General features: G+C 50.0%; 1 protein-coding gene and 1 long non-coding RNA gene across 4 annotated transcripts in view; one reads left to right on the top strand and one right to left on the bottom strand.

The window, feature by feature from the left end:
* Positions 1-6142, bottom strand: part of ACAN (aggrecan) — a 62279-nt gene extending 56137 nt beyond the window's left edge. For 2 of the 3 annotated variants that reach the window (XM_072737296.1, XM_072737297.1), the window contains exon 1: positions 6055-6142. The gene's annotated coding sequence lies outside the window, so the exon portion shown is untranslated. Of the gene's footprint in view, positions 1-3343; positions 3441-6054 lie in introns of those variants that run through there. The other variant, XM_072737298.1, reaches the window with a different exon arrangement.
* Positions 6143-6255: 113 nt separating this feature from the next.
* Positions 6256-16807, top strand: part of LOC140595471 (uncharacterized) — a 114190-nt gene continuing 103638 nt past the window's right edge. The window contains exon 1 of the long non-coding RNA XR_011997102.1: positions 6256-6412. This is a non-coding gene — a long non-coding RNA (uncharacterized lncRNA). The remainder of the gene's footprint in view (positions 6413-16807) is intronic.

Raw genomic sequence — 16807 nt, 5'->3', positions numbered from 1 at the left:
GAGGCTCAGGGAAGCCTGGCAATTCCCAAATCCACCCCTTTGGCTAGTGACTTTCAGTTAGGCCTTAATATACTGTTAAGTTCAACTCCATGGAGTGGAGCAAAGGCCTTGTTGTACAGATGGGGCTCACCCACACCTCCTGCTCCCACTGAGGTTCCCTCCTCCTGGCTGGCACAACTCAACTGCTAATAACTGCAGTACCCTCTAGAGGGTGCTGCTGTCAGCGCTGTAACCCAGGCCTGGCGCCCTACAGGAACTAGAGGACCAGGCTTCCGGAGGGCTGGGGATGGAGGCATGGCAAAGTGGAGGACCGCCCATTTGAACATTGCTGGTATTCTTCTCCTCAAGCATTGGAGGTAATTTATAGTGCAAAGGTCCGCTCATTCATTCATTCATTCTTTCAACCAGCCTGACTGTGTGTGCCAGGCATTGGATTAGGTGTAGCACACACCGTGAAGGCAGGCCTTCAGATGTCCATTTTACAGAGAAGAAAACCGAGGCTCAGAGAGGCAAAGCAATTTGCCCACATTATGCAGCCAGGCAGTGCGCAGTTCAAGTGGCTTCAAGCTCAGCGTTCTCCCACTGCCCATGCTATAGGATACACACATTGGCCTTCCCACTGGAGCAAACCCCACCCCTTGATTCTCACCCCTTGCTGGGAGTTGTGTGTGTGGTGAGGTGCTGACCCACATGCCACCCCCCCCCCAACAGAATGCATTACTGTGGCAATTGTGCCCCCAATGGCAACCTTCTTTGGCCTCATGATCACACATCCATACTTGCTGATGCTATGATTTTTCAGAGTGGGATTTCGGAAAACCTCAAAAATTATAATAGCAGTTTGATATTTTGTTGCAGGTCTACTTTGTGCCAGGTCCTGTCTTCGCTTTATCTTGAACTCTCTCAGTCATCAGATGAGCCTCATTTCATGGATGTGAAAAGTGAGGCTCAGAGAGCTTAAGTGACTTGCCCAAGGGCACACAGCTGGGATTTCAACCTACATCCGGGGCTGCCAAAGTCCCCGTTCTTTCTGCTTTACCACTGGGGCATGGCTCCTTGTTTTCTTTTGTTGTCTGCCCTTCATTGCCTGCCTAACACTCCCTTCTTGCCGCCCTCCTCCCCCTTCCCCCAGCCCCCCAGCCGTTGGACTTCTGTTGCACACAGCTGGGCATGCTCTGGCCCCATAACTAAATGAAGGTCTGGAGCAGGACTTCTCAATATTGGCACTACTGACATTTTGGGCTGGATAATTCTCTGCTGGTAGAAGGAAAGTGCTATCCTATCTGCATTTTCAGATGTTTAGTAGCATCCCTGGTCTCCACCCACTGGATGCTAGTACTATCACCCCTCCCCTATGGCGACAACAAAAAAAGTCTCTCCACATAAGGTCAAATGTTCCCTGGGGAGCAAAATAGCCCCCAGTTGAGAGCCATTGCTTTATAGGAATACGGGGTTGGGGTCAAGCTGATTATAGCCTGTCTTCCTCAATAGACAATGAGCAGCTGGAGGGCCAGAAGAGTGAATGGTTTACCCACATCTAGTGCAGTGCCTGTAGCATGTAGCAAGTGGTGCTGCAGGGAGAATGAATGAATGCTTTCCATGGATATGGTATGTTTCAGGATGAGGGCCTGAAGGCCTGTGTTCCCATCCAGATCCTCACTAGTCTGCTCTGGGCCAGCCGGGGGCACACACCTACCCCCTCCTGGCCTCTGTCCCCTTTGTGATCTCTTAGAAGATTATCACAGCCCCAAATGCCCTGGACACCTATGGAACTGCCATGCTCCACCTCAGAGGCCCAGAGTCCAGGGGCTGAGGAGGGGCTGTCCGCCAGGTTGGATGCTACACAACTGCCCAGTACTCAGTTCCTTCATTGGACCCTTGCCCCTCAAGCCAAATCAATCACAGAGAGAAGAGCAAGCCCTCCCACACCCAAAAGAGACCCAATGCAGGAGAGGTGGCTTCTTTTTTGGGTGTGTGTCTTAAAAGGGAAAATACATAACCTCAAAGGTAACCAAATATCCAAATCATGATGGCCAGCAGCGCACACCCCAAATCCACCTATTCATGAGTTTAACAAAAAGCTTCTTTAGGATACACTGTAAGGCCATTGAGAGGGAGAAAAGTCGCCTCTCACAAGCTCAGGCCAGCCCGCAGGCCCGCCCGCCTAGTGTGTGCACACGCACGCGCTGCGCGCACACACACGCACGAACACACACACCCACACACACACATTCGGCTGCTTACAAGGAGGCTCTGAGTTTTTAAAAGTAAACTCTACGGTTTCCGTTCTTGCCCTGGATTCAACTTTTGAAAAAAGGAACTGTTTTCCCGTTTTCCCTACAAAGGCCCGCACGCCCCCCTCCCTCCATTCTGGTCCTCCGGCCACACTCAGGCTCTCCCTCTCTAACCCTGCACCCGCCCAGCACCACCGCCCCTCTCAGCCACTCCTCCCCTGCAACGAGGACTCCGTTTCCAGCCACGCCCAGGGGCCCAGACCTCCTCTCAGGGATGGGGGTATCCTATCCGGTCTGGGGGAAGGAGAGCAGCTAGGGGAGACGCCACAATCCCCTTTCCCTCCATTGAACAGAGAGCTTTCTTAAGGAAAGAAGGTAGCAGTGAAGCTCCCATCAAGGCCCACAGCATGGCCAAAAGGCCAGCCTGGTGATAGCAGGAGAGGATGGCTCCTGTTTGGAGATGTTCCCACCCACAGGGGCACCTGGGTGGTTCAGTGGGTTAGGCATCTGACTCTTGATTTCAGCTCAGGTCATGATCTTGGCTCTGTGCTCAGCACACCATCTGCTTGTCCCTCTCCCTCTGTGCCTCCCTTATTCACATTCTCTCTCTCTCTCTCTCTCTTTAAAAATAAATAAATAAATAAATAAATAAATAAATAAATAAATAAATATTTTTTAAAAAGGTTCATTGGCCCTGTCACTCCTCACACTCCACTTGCAAGCAGGCCTGTTCTCCACGCATTGCTTCCTGTCTGAGTCTGGGTTGTTTTCCTTGAACTTGCCTTTCGCTCCCACCCCCAGCTTCTACTTCTTGCTGCCCCCACTCCCAAGATGTTCAAGGGTCCAGTCCAGGTGTTAGCACAGAGGCAGCAAGGATGCCCCAGGATCTGCCAGCTGGAGCCCCGGGGCAGGGATTTCTCAGAGACAGAAACATTACCAGGATCAGGGGCTTTCAAGCTTTTTTGACCATAGCCCGCAGTAAGAAATCATCAGTTAAACACCAAGTTTGTATGTATTGTGTACATACCTATGTATTATAATCACATATACACTTATCTAGGACTGCAAAATATATAACAATAATAGAAGTTTTCAGAAACAATACTTACCTTTATTACATGGAAGGCACTATGAGATTTCTCTTTCCTATGTCATTACACTGCCCTAAATTGATTTTACCAGCTGCAGATGGACATGTTCTGTGCTAGATGTCCCTGCAGGAGCAGACACAGACTAAAAGTGAGACTCCAAGCAGGGGCCCGTGGGCCTCCCGTTGCTCCTCAGCCGAGGCCCTTCTCAGCCCAAGAAGAAGGGGCTTCCGAGGGACCAGGTTCTACAAGGCATCATGAAAAAAATCCATGTGAAAAGTTGGGACATGGCCTTTTACTATTACAGAACATTCTAAATGAGTACTCTCCTGAACCTACAGATTGTGACCCCAAGGGGACCTGGAAGCCGTTAGAGGAGAGGAATTAAGGTTTCTGGTGCCTACTGAGAGCCTGACAAGGACCTCTTCAATATCATGTAGCCAATTAACTGGCTGAGTTGGGATTCACACTCAGGTCTGCCCTACCTGGCAGGTTCCCACCTTAGCAGCTCCACCCCACCATCCAGGGAGTGAGGTCCCTTGGAGCTCCCGCTCTGACTGGGGAGTTTGACAGTTTGTTCTCAACATGTGGGGATAGAAGGTGCCCCCATGGGCATGCAGGGGTGCAGGCTGCCTGGGATGTGGGTGTGTGTGAGATGGGGAGCAGGGGCAAAGTATGTGCATAGCTGTAAGAAGGGGCCTGGAGTCAGGTGTGGCTCAGACAGCACACAGACTCCCTGCAAATAAGTAATACTACGTCTATCATTTTACCCTCTTGGATTCTTTACTCCTATATTGACCAGAGGGCTTTCAAATAATAAAGAGAGAATCCCAACCTAAGTATAATTTTTATGGAAAATTCTAGGAAAAGAAAAATATTTACTTAATATTGAAATTAGTGCTACTACTAATAAATGATATTGAACGGTTATTGAGTTCAATAACTGCCCAGTGGCAGGCACCATGCTAAGGGCTTTGCTTGCATCGTTGCAGGTACTGTTTATCGAGAGGGCCAGCTACGGGCCTGCACTGAGCACAGACCTGGCACCTAGGTGGCGCTCAGTAGTTACTGGAGAATGAATGAAGGTACCAGGTGATGCGCTAGAAAGTGCACCTACATACATCTCATTTAAACCCAACTTGATATAACCTGAAAAGTTCCAGTATTTCTCTGAGAGAGTTTTTCTTCCTTTTGATAATTCCTTCATCTGAAGCTTTTTAAATTGGAGGAGCGATCTCTCCTTCTGGGTTAGAGGCACCGCCTCCTTTGGGTTTTCTCCCCAATGGCCATGTGGTTTTCTCCCCAATTGCCTTTCCATTCCTGGGCAGTCTCTTCCAGGCTCAGTGCCTGACAGGCCAACACTCCTACACTGATCTTCAAAGCACCTCCTAAGCCGCCCTGCCCAGGGCCACAGGCGATCTGATCGTCCCTTCTCCTTGGCAACCCAGAGGCAAGGGAGGAACAAGGGTTAGAGCCTAGACATCTGGATTCTTTAATCAAGATGAGCAACTGACTAGAGCCTCAGAAAACCCAGATTCTAGTTCTGCCCTTCCCCTAAGTCACATATGACCTTTTAGAAAGTCATCATCACACCTTTCTGGGTTCACTTTCTTTTGAATGTTTCCCAAGATCCAGGATTCCCCCAAATGGTCAGATGCCCACCCAGCACAGTGTCCCGGACCTGAAACACCACACTAATCCATCCAGCTTCCTTCCTTTCCTCCTGGCAGTCACCCTGACAGAATTGGAATTTACGCACCAAACAAAATGCTGGCTGGGTCCTGGGCTCCTTAGTGGTGAAACCCTAGAGGAATCCTATCAGAACCCTGCTCACAATTGCAAGGAGTAGAATGATGGAAAAGTTTGGGTTGGATACTGTCTTTCAACAGGAGACAAGCCCGCACCCCACAGTTGGGTCTGGCCTAGAATGCAGGTTAACACTGACAACTGTCCGTCCAACCCCAGGGTTAGGAAGGCTCCACCACCATTGGCTTCAACTGCAGAGGAACCCAGAGATGGAAAAACTGTCTCTGGTCATGTGTCCTCATTTAGTCTCCTCTTCCTTGAGAGATGCCCCTGCTTGGTGACACGGTCAGAGTTTGTCTCCCCTGCGGACAGCTCAGTGGCCCTGTCCCAGGTTCTGTCAATTCCCCCCAGCTTTTTGCCAGCCCTCTGGGGCGCCCTGTGGCTCCTGGAGTAGGCCAAGTGGCCAAGGCGGTGGGACCAACGGGTTCTTACAGCCTCTGCTTGGGCACCTGCCGTGCCCCTGACACACTGTTCCTCCCACTTCGTGTGTCCCTCAGAGCCTCCTCCTTCCCACTGCCAGCACAGGCCACCGCTCAGAATCAGGAGGCAACTCCTCCAGCTCAGAGGTAGCAGCGGGGATCCGAACCCGCATTCCCACTCTAAAGCTGCCAGCCTGCCCACCCCGGCTCGTTCCTGACCCTAGGACTTGAAAACACGCGCGGGCGTTCGGTGTAGAAGCTCCCTTAATTTCGGGGGATCTGCAGACCGGAGCCCCTCCTCACGTGTCCCTTTGCCCCACTCGCGCTGCGTCTGCAACAGCCAGAAAGTTTGCTCAACTCCACGGGCCGGCGGGGGGCCCCGGCACACGCCTCCCCCCACCGGGGACACGGAGCGGGGCAGCCGGGCGCGCTGGGCTGGTCCAGGCACCCCCCCCCCCTCCCCGCCGCGCCGGGAGAGCCTCTCCCCGGAGGGAAGGAGACAGTTACCTTGAAGAGTTGGACTCCTTCCGCGAGAACTTCAGTGCCACGCACCTGGGCAGGCGGCGGGGCTCCGGGCCGGGGGCGCGGGGGGCGCGGGGGGCGCGGGAGCCGCGGGGGTCGCGGCGCTGCGGGGAGGCGCTCCTGCGCGCGCCGCGCACCTCTTGCGGCTGCCGGCGTGCTGTCCGCAGGTCCCCCGGGCGGCGGCTGGGGGCCGAGTCCCGGCGGGCCGAGCGCAGGGCCGCTGCAAGGTGCCCGAGCCCCTGGCACCCGCGTCAGACGCGCGGAGGGAGGCAGAGAGAGAGGGGCCTTGAGCGGCGCGGCGCGCGTCCTCAGCTCTGCGGGCCTCCTCTGGAGCGGCGGGGAGGTAGGTGGGCGGGCGGGCGGGCGGGCATGGCGCGCGGTGACACATACATAGGGGCGGGCGGGGGAGGGGAGCCGGCGCCGAGGGAAACCCCACCCCCGGGAGACCCGAGGGGCGGCCGGTGGGGGAGGGGCGGGGAGGGCGGAGGCGCCTGGAGGGCGCTGGACCCCGGCTCCGGACCGGCGCGCCGCGGGGCAGCCGCCGGGGCGCAGGGGCGCGAGAGGAGCGCGCGAGGAGCGCGCGGCCCGGGGCCCGCGGGAGGCAGCGGCGCGGGAAGGGCTGCAATGCGGTCGGCGGCTCCGCAGTCCGAGGGGCCCTGGAGGGCTGCGTCGCCCCAGCGCGGCGCCCGCACCCGCACCCGCGCCCGCGCCCGCGGTGACCGGCCGCGGCTCCCGGGCGCCGGCGCGGGGAGTGCAGCGGGCGCCCCGCGGAAGCCACCGGGCAGGGCGCGCCGGCTGCTCCCGGGCCACGGTTTGGAAGGACCCTCAGGAGGAGCTGGCTCAAAGTTTCTGGGGATGGGGTGCGCCGGGATGGCAGGGCGCACGGAGGACAGGGCGCAGCGGGGAGGCGCGCTGGGCACTGGACCCTCAGGGCAAAAGGCTGAGGTTCTTCAAAGTCCCGGAGAGACCAAGGACGCCTCAAACCAAGCAGGCTTCTCCAGCACTTCTGTAGCTCCAGAGACCACCCTCCTTAATAATTTCGTTTCCAGTCAAAAGAATAAGAGAACCAACAGCGCTTAACACCTTCCGTGAGCTGGTTGCTTAACATGCAATAATATCTCACTTAATTTTCCCCAAAGCCCAGTGAGGTGAATATTAGGATTCCTCCATTCCCAAAAGATGTGAAATCGGAGGCTCAGAGAGTGATGGAGTTGCCTACTCGAGGCGGGGTCTGAATTCAAACCCAAAGTCGTGCTCTCTCTGCTACACGAGCTGCTGACTAAGCCACGGGAGTTTTGGAGCCACCCAGGCTGGTTGGTGGCCCTCGGGGTCCTTATGAAGGATGCTGGTGATGCTTGACCCTAAGATTTAGTGGCTTCGGTCAGTGTGGTGGAAGCCGCTTGACTCCCTCACTGGGCATGGATTGAATGAAGAAGAGCAAGAAGTGGGGTGTTTGTGGGCTGCCCATGACAGAGATAGTAGACTAAGCTTTTTCTTGATTAAAAGGCATGAAAGTGGCTCCGTTTCCCAGGGGTGACAGCTCTGGAATGTGTGGGTTTTTTGCTGGCCATCTCTGCTAGGGGGCAGGACTGGCCCTGGCCCAGTACATTCCCTTGTCTGTTCTCTACACAGGCCAGTGAAGCCTGGGGAGGGCGGTTCCCACTCCACCCACTGGTCCCTAGGAGCCATGGTGAGGTGTTCCACTGATGGGCAGTTCTTGGCTCTACCCCTTTTCTACCTGAATCTGTTGGTTTCTTCCCGTCAGGTCTCCAAGTTACAGAGCATCTTGGGCAGTGCTGACATGAGGGTGACTAGAACCTCTCAGGGGGGAGAACAACATCTTGTCTTTCAAACGAAAAAGTGGGATGAAATCTTATTAGTTACTGACCCAAGACTGCCTCGATCAGAAGAAACGATTCTTCTAGAAAAAAAAAAATCCTTAAAATTCCAACAGGAGGAGTCATGGGTTCTCATGCCAATATTTTCCTGATGCTCTAGGTGAGAACAAACCACACCCTCATCTGTAAAACGGGGTCATATCTGACTTACATCCCAGAATGTGTAGGGTTAGTGAAGGACAATTCAATTCAAAGACAAATATTGATTAGATAATTTATCTTTGTAATGAAGTGAACAAATTCTTATCTAATTATCTAATTTTGTAATGAGGCTGAGAGACATACAATGGGCTCCTGTTATATGCCAGGCGCTGTTTGATACAGCAGCCTTGCAGGTGGATATTATTTCCATTTTGCACACTAAGAAACTGAGACTCACAGGCCACCCAGGTAGTGAATGAGTGCAGGTTAGCATAGGTCATTAGTGACTCCACACTGCTGCCCCTTTGGGCTACGGCAAACACAAGATGATTGCAAAGTGCTTGGACAATTTAAAGACCACGTTCCAAAAATTAAAGGACGTAGTGTCAGAAAGCCACTGGTGGCATATGGATGTTCCCCTGTTTAATGCAGAGTGCTCTTCCTTGTGTAGTATTTCTGATGCTGGTCATCTCTCCTCTGCTCAAATACTTAATGCCCTTTCCAGGCTGCCTGACCCTATCTGCTGCTATGGGCGACCTTTAACCTCTGGCTGCTCCAAGTGTGGTCCACAGACTAGTGGTGTCAGCTGGGCACTTGTTCAAAATGCAAAAATCTCAGGCCTACTCCAGACCTTCTGCCTCAGAATCTGCATTTTAATGAGATTCCCCCCCCCCCCCAGGGGTGTTTTATATGCCTTCTGAAGTTTTAAGAACCACTGTGCTGGCATCATTCAGCAGGTTTTACTCAGTCAACCACAAAACTGCAGAATAAGAGGATCTCAGAGCTGAGAAGGGCTCTAGGAGAACATTGAGGACCACATCCTCATTGTCTGGAGCATAGGATCCTTGAACATGCTCATGGATTTGACTCCCTTCTGAGTCCATGTCCCATTTTCACATGGTTCTCAGATTTTGTAGAAGCACCTGCTGGTTCCCATCACTGTGGGTTCAACAGTGAACAAAACAGGCCCATTTCCACCTCCTGGCCTTGTCTGCCAGACCTCCTTCCACATGGCAGATCTTTTTGTGTTTGAAATCAATGATTCCACTGCTCGTGCACTTCCCCTCTTCCCCTTTAGGACTGGGCATCACAACTTCATTCTCTCCTTCCTCATCTCTCTCTAGCCGTGGATGCTACCCACTGCCACCAGTCTTCTTCCAGCAGGTTGGACTGCCCTTGTCTCATGTAGTGAGTGATTCAGACCTAAACATAGTCCTGCTAAGTGTGCTTCGCCCAGGGAGCTCACCTCCTTTGATGGGGTACTATGCTTCTGTTAACGTAGCCTACATTTATGTGCTTTTCTGGCAACCTCATCACAGCTCATTCGGAGCCTGTAGTCAACTCAGATCTCCTTTCTGCATGTACTGCCATGGCCCAGTGTCTTCCCTGGTTTGTTCTGGTCGGTGGGTTGTTCTAATCCAAGTGTGGGACTTCACCTTTACCTATCTTAAAAATTTCCCTGATAAGATAAGCTCAACACTCCTAACCCTCTCGGATCCTGTTTCTGTCATTCTCTGTGTTTGCTGTTGTTCTCATCAGTGGACTTTCTACAAAGCTGACTGGTGTCCCACTTTTCTGTCTTCACTTATCCTGGGGCTGAGTTCTAGAGCAGGGCAGGATGCCATGGCTCCCTATCCCAATTATAATGGCTGCATAATGCATCACCCCAAACCTTAGTGGCTTAAAGCAATGAGTTGTTTAATGTCGTTCCGGGTTTCTCTGAGTCAGGAATCTGGGAGAAGCATGGCCAGGCAGTTCTGCCTTGGGTTATCTCGTGGGGTTGCAGTTAGATGTCAGCTGAAGGCTTGACTGGGGCTTGAAGTTCCAGGTCTAGTGTGGCCAGCAAGTCGGTGTTGGCTGTTAGCCAGTGGCCTCAGCTCTTCTCCATCCAGCCTGCCAGTGGAGCTGCCTCATGACATGGCAGCTGGCTTCTGCCAGAGCAAGTGATACAGGAGGCTGAGTGGAAGCTGCAGTACTCAGATGTCCTAGCTTTGGAAGTCACACACTGTCACGTCTACCATATTCTTTTAGCACACAGCCCACCCTGAATTAATGTGTGAGTACCAGGGGTAGGGATTCCTGGGAAGCATCTTGGAGATTGGCTTCCACAATCCATTAAATTGACTCTTAGAGGATGGCCAGTCTCCCTTCAGTTCACTTAAGTGTAGCACCACTAGCACTTGTTTCTGTCCATTACTTGGGGACACCATGTACATATCTTGCTAAGTCCCAGTGCAAGCTCTTTGCAGAATTCCTTTGAAGCATCCTTCGAATACTCTTGTATGAGCAAGCAGTCTAGCTTGTGCTCTGGGACAACATATCCGTCCCAATTTCTTATTTTTTTTATTTTTTAAATTCAGTTAGCCAATATAGAGTACATCATTAGTTTCAGGTGTAGTGTTCAATAATTTATCAGTTGTGTATACCACCCAGTGCTCATAAGGAGGGCATGTGATATGATGTCCCAATTTCTGCAGGACAGCCTTCAGCATCCCACTCCTGATACAGCCAAAGATTGTTGTGTTGCTCTGCTACGTCACACTTTTGGTTGATATTAAAACTTGTGGACAATTAAAACCATCAGAACGTTTTCATGCTGGCCCCCGTAAAAAGGGATTCCTATCTATCTCAAGCAACAAAACAGAGTTAAGGAGGGAGAGGTTCCTTGTGTGTTCAGTAGTATTGGAAGTGAACCCCTGGTCTGGCACAGAGGACTTAGGGGGGTTTCTTAACCTCTCTGGATCTCAGTTTTCTCATCTGTGAAATGGAACGGTATGGAATTGTAGAATTGGAATGAGGGATGTCAGTCAACACCTAGTCAATGATCTGGCTCCAGGAGCAAGATGGTGAATTTTCTTCCCTTTCCTCTCCACTACAATTCAATGTCCCTCGGTAAGTGTGTGCTGCTTTCTAGATTTGTAAAAGAAGCTAAAATACCTCCTCAGAGGGCAGCGATGATAAATACTGTATGTAATGCATGTAGAGAGGTTGTGATCCTTTCTGGAAGCAAAGGGCCATGGAAGTATGATATGGAAAAGTCTACTTATTGCAGAACGGGGTGGGGGAGTGGTCTTCGGAGAATTAGTGGAACATTTGAAATGTGCCGTTTTATTACAACACTGTGCAAGTGACAAATTCAGAGGGAAATGTTCTAATAATAAAGACCATGGGGTAAGCCAATGAAACACTTACAATTTCCCACAGGTCTATGTGGCATAATGACGTCCAGACACTGGAAATTGCTGTGTCACGTAAGACATAGAAATTGAAGGGCACGTTTAAGGAAACTCTCATTTCTTGAAGATTCAGTTTGATTTATTTTCCCCCTGAATTTATAGCAGATTCTATTTTCAGTAGAACCCTGCCATTTATAACAGAGGAAATTATGGCAAGCATTTTACTCATGACTCACTAGTGTTTTTATCATTGAGAATACGCAGGGAATGACACTGAGTGGGATGTTACCATGTTGGTGTACAGCATCGTCACCATCACCACCACCACCACCATCATCAGCTAAAACAATATTTTCCAAACAGGTCTAGGGTAAGAGGAGAGGTAGAAGGAGTCTTCTCTTGGCAGCCTCAGCCCCTGAAACTCGTGGGAGCCTGCTCACTTTCTCTGTCCCCAACCCTGAATCCTAAGGGGCTGCCTCCCACAACCCCTACCTACCTGAACTGGCTCTTTCCTGTTCTTTCCCTTATCCCTGCCATCGGGGAGTTCTGGGAACTGATTGCTCAGCCCTTGTCCCATTGTGCTTGACGATTTTATTTTCTTTCATTGATAAACATGGGATCATTCTGAAAATTTTTTGTCCTAAATATTCCACACATTCCAGTAGAGATACAAAATGCATGCTTTCTAGGGACGCCTGGGTGGCTTAGCACGTGATCTCAGGGTCCTAGGATCGAGTCTTGCATCAGGCTTCCTACGAGGAGTTTGCTTCTACCTCTGCCTATGGTCTCTGCCTCTCTCTCTGTGTCTCTCATGAATAAATAATAAATAAATAAAATCTTTTAAAAATATATGCTTTCTAAATGCAGATATGGTACCCCATGCTCCCTTGCTAAAGACCAAATGTGAGAGGTACAGAAAGCATTTCCATGGCTCAAAAATCATCTGTTAATATACGGACATAGCTTTCCCCCACAAAACTTGGCATTTATTTGACACTAAAGCCTTGGGGAATAGTTAACTTGACATTTTAGCTGTTGCTATTGATCTGTTTGGTTTCTTAATGTGTATTCCTTTAAGGGGAGAACACACAGAATGTGTAAGGGGGGAAAAAGCAGTATTGAACCAGGTAATCTTTTATCCTTAGGGCATTTACTTATTAGCATTCAATCTTGAAATAATCATGAAAAAACAAGCATTATCAAAATGCTGGAGGGTGCATTGTCTAGCCTCAAAACCTTAAGTTCAAAGATATGAAATGTCAGTTCCTTCATGGGCTAGCACAGCCTCATCTGTTTTCTTTCCTGCCTTCCTTCCTTCTTTTTCTTTCTCTTTCTTTGTTATCTTTGTAAAATATGCATAACCCAAAGCTTATCATTTTAACCACTGTAAGTGTACAGTTCAGTGGCGTTAAGCACATTCACAATGTTCTACAACCATCTCCACCCTCTGTGTTCAGAGCTTTTTCATCTTCCCAGACTGAAACTCTAGACCTGTGTCTATTAGACACTAACTCCCCATCCCCATCCAAGTCTCGGGCCACCACCATTGGATGTTCTGTCTCTATGAATTTAGTTACTCTAAGTACTTCATATAAGTGGAATCATACAATATTTATGTTCTTTATTGACTGGTTTCCTCACAACTCAATGCATTTTTAGCATATACAAACACCATTATAATCACAATGAAGTGAGGACCTGGTTCCCTGGAAGATTCCTTTGTGTCACTCCTAGTTGGTACATCCCACTCAGGGAGACCACTATTTTGCCCTTACTGACAGACCAGTTTTGTCTATTCTTAAACTTGATAGAAATATTATTATCCTATGAATAATCTGTTGTGCCTGGCTTCATTTGCTCAAGCTGAAGGCAAACTGGGGAGTGTAGGCCCATCCAAGGAAACAGCCACTACCTTGCTCCAACTAAATATCACCATTCAGGAATTCAGACTCGTTGTTGGATCATATAGTATTAATATTAGTATTGGTAGTGGTGGTGAAGATGATAGGGATGGTGGTGGTAGTACTAGCAGTGGTGGTGGTAGTAGTGATGGCAGTGGTAGTGGTAGTAATAGTGGTGGCGGTGGTAGTGGTGTGGTGGTGGTGGTAGTACTAGAAGTGGTGGGAGTGGTGGTGATGGTGATGGTAGTAATAGTGGTGGTGGTGATAGTGGTGTTGGTAGTAATAGTGGTGGTAGTGGTAGTAATATTGCTGGCAGTGATAGTGGTTTGGTAGTGATAGTGGCGGTGGTGGTGGTAGTAATAGTGGTGGCAGTGATAGTGGTGTTGGTAGTAATGGTGGTGGTGGTAGTGGTGGTGGTGGTAGTACTAGTGGTGGTGGTGGTAGTACTGGTGGCAGTGGTAGTGGTGGTGGTAGTAGTAGTAGTGGTGGACGTAGTAGTAGTAGTGTGGCAGTGGTGGTACTTGTTTTCCTTGAAAGCGAAATTTCTGGATTTTTACATAAAGTCAGGCAATAACTACCTTAAACATTAAAATATGGTGTGCATCAAAACATTAAAGGATTGGCAGGACACATCTGTGAGTGGTGGGATCATGCTCTGGTGATGGCAGTTGATTAACGGACAAGGGATAATTGAAAGGAAAAATCAAGACACTGGATCTTAAGGGAGAAGCATGAAAGAAAGGCCTCTGATTTTTGAACCTGCCTGCCTCAGAGACGGGGAGTCCCCATGACAGCAGCAGAGATGTCAGGAAGAGTAGCCGACTTGGAGAAAAAGGCAGCAGGTGCCATGGTAGACAGTTATGTGTTCCCACAGAGTTGGAGGGACCATTGGGGGAGGTGGCCAGCAAGCTGAGAGAAATGTGGAGTCCAGGACTTGGGGAGATGCTCAGCCTGAGGAGAGTCCACTCACAGGAAAGCAGGGAATGTGGAATTCTACCCAATAAATGTTAAAATAGACTTTAATTGATACTGTAACCAATTAAGGGAGAGAAGCACAGTAAAGATGGAGGATGAGAGATTGTTGGATAGAAATGCAAGGATGCTGAGAGACACAGACACAGCCCCAGAAATGTAGAGAGGGAATGCCAGAGACCCTGACACACTCAAGAAAAAGTGATGCAGAAAGGGGATTCTAGAGAAACAGAAATAGAGACAAGTGTCAAGCAATAAGTTTTCATGAACCATAGACAGCACTAGAGCCTAGCCACATGACAGTTCCATCTTGTGCCTATTAGGACTTTATGGCTGAGTTTTATTTTTTTTATTTTTTTATTTTTATTTTTTTTTATTTTTAATTTTTAATTTATTTATTTATGATAGTCATACAGAGAGAAAGAGAGAGGCAGAGACACAGGCAGAGGGAGAAGCAGGCTCCATGCGCCGGGAGCCTGATGTGGGATTCGATCCCGGGTCTCCAGGATCGCGCCCTGGGCCAAAGGCAGGCGCCAAACCGCTGCGCCACCCAGGGATCCCTATGGCTGAGTTTTAAAAACTGTTGTGTTTTTGCAGCTGGAGGCACAAATGAGGCTGATGCTTCTTGGCACATATCCTTAGGCACAAAGAAATGAGATAAACAGCTCTGATCTTCTTATACACCCTGGCTGGGTCCCACCTAGTGGGCCCACCTTTGGTTTCAGATCAAGTCAGAAGTCCAGTCCCTCAAAAGTCACCCCAGCCTTCCTGAGGATTCCTGGCTTTATAGGAGCTCTGTCTAATTTGAGCTAGAGGTTCTCTCTAGAGCTGTGTTGGAGCCAGTTTAACCTTTGAAGGATGAAGAGGAGAAAAAAGGGTGAACTTCATTTTGTTTGTGTGTGTGTGTGTGTGGGGTATCATTTTGTTGTTATTTCTGGCCTCCCATTTTCCACAGTTGATGGATGAGGACCACTGAGTCCCACTGTTGTGCCTACAGAGTAAAGCATTTGACCAGGTCCTAAGTTGCGTGTGTCAAAAAAATAGCAGCCATAAGGCTACCAAAGGGACACTTACATTTTAATAAGGGAACAGGAAATTGACAAATTAGAGCAATTTAGAGCCTCGGCAAACAAATATGAATATATGAGAAAATCAATACTGAGTAAAACTCACTGATCAAGAGGAGGTAGATGACAGATACTGAGTGGAGTTAACCAGGGAAGGGTAAGAGTGCCAGGAAAACCTATGAATTAATTGAGAGGGGGGCAAATAAACAGAAATTGCACAGGAGGGAGAAGAAGGGCTTCCTCCCAGCCCCCCAGCTTGAAAATCAGTTGTTCCCCACGTCCAGGTGAGCTGGGTCCTGCTGCCTGCCCAAATCGCACACCGGTGCGCTCTCTCCCCACCCCTGGCCCCTCTGCATGCCGTGGTTGGAAACGTGGCTTTTCCAGAGTCAAAAGCCAGAACACAAGGCACCTATTCACCCTGCTGGGTTTGAAATTCTCCTCCGAAATTCCTTTAACTGCAAACACCTTCTCCCGAGTACACTGTGCATCTTTTCAAATTTCAGACATAAACAGCAGCATGGCCCCGCCTGGCAACCCCCTCTCACTCTCCTGATAAAAATAGAAAGGGCCAAGGTGGGGAAAGTCGTGGGCACAGTGGGGGTTTTGTGGATCAGCTGTTTGCATGGGTGTTCCTGACCCTCTCTGCCTATTTTGGGGAGGGGTGTCTCTCAGGGGAGCTTCAAACTGAATTCTCGGGGGATTTGTCATCCCTGGCACCTTGGCCCCTTCCATTCTGGGCCCGAGACACATCTCTGTAGTTGTGTGTTTAACTGTGTGTCCCAGGGAGAAACACGTTTACTTGTGGTCATTGGCGTGGTTGCGGGGGATGGAAAAAGTGGTGGGAAAGAAGTGCGGGGAAGCAGTTCATTTCCAGAAGCCATTGGTATGAAAACTATCACGAGACACCCAATTGCACATGGTGGAGGCCTGGGTGTGGTGTGAGTTTAAACCAAGACAGGCACCATGACCCCATGAATAAGTGAAGGGCTTTGGGAGGTCACGAGGTGTTCCTGGCGCACTTGGCTCCTGACCTATGGGACGGGGGTGAGCTAGGAGGGCAAGGTGAATTGACCAATTCCCTGAGCTGGGGCTTAGGGGACCTGTTCTAGTTCCAGATGCACCCTTTACCAGTGACATGAAATATCCCCCAGACAAAGATGGAGGATGGGATCCTGCTGCTTCTCTGCCCATAGCCATCCAGTGGCTTCTGGTCACATTCAGGGCACTGTGGCCAGCAGAGCTGAAATGATCTGGCCCTGCCTCTCCCACCTCATCTCCTAACCCCCACGGGGCTCCCTTACTCTTGCCCTTAATGTTCTGGTTCCATCTCCTCTTTGGATCGTGCTTTCAACATCAGGGAGGCCTTTGCTGACCACCCTGGCTTTTCTACCTCCCTCGCTTCTCTCTTATGGCACCTGGTCCCTCCCTTATTAGCCTGGACCACAGCTCGCTGGTGTATATTTTGATCTGTTTACTTGTGCAGTGTCTGCTAGCCTCTCTTAATGGATTGCAAACTTTGTGAGGGTGGAGACACATATTCCCTGGCCCCCACCGCAGTGTGTGGCACATGCAGCTTCTCAGTC

Source organism: Vulpes vulpes, chromosome 14, assembly GCF_048418805.1.
Source record: "Vulpes vulpes isolate BD-2025 chromosome 14, VulVul3, whole genome shotgun sequence".
Taxonomy (NCBI): Eukaryota; Metazoa; Chordata; class Mammalia; order Carnivora; family Canidae; genus Vulpes; species Vulpes vulpes.
Note: the sequence above shows the minus strand (reverse complement) of the source record. Positions and strands in the feature narration are given on the sequence as shown.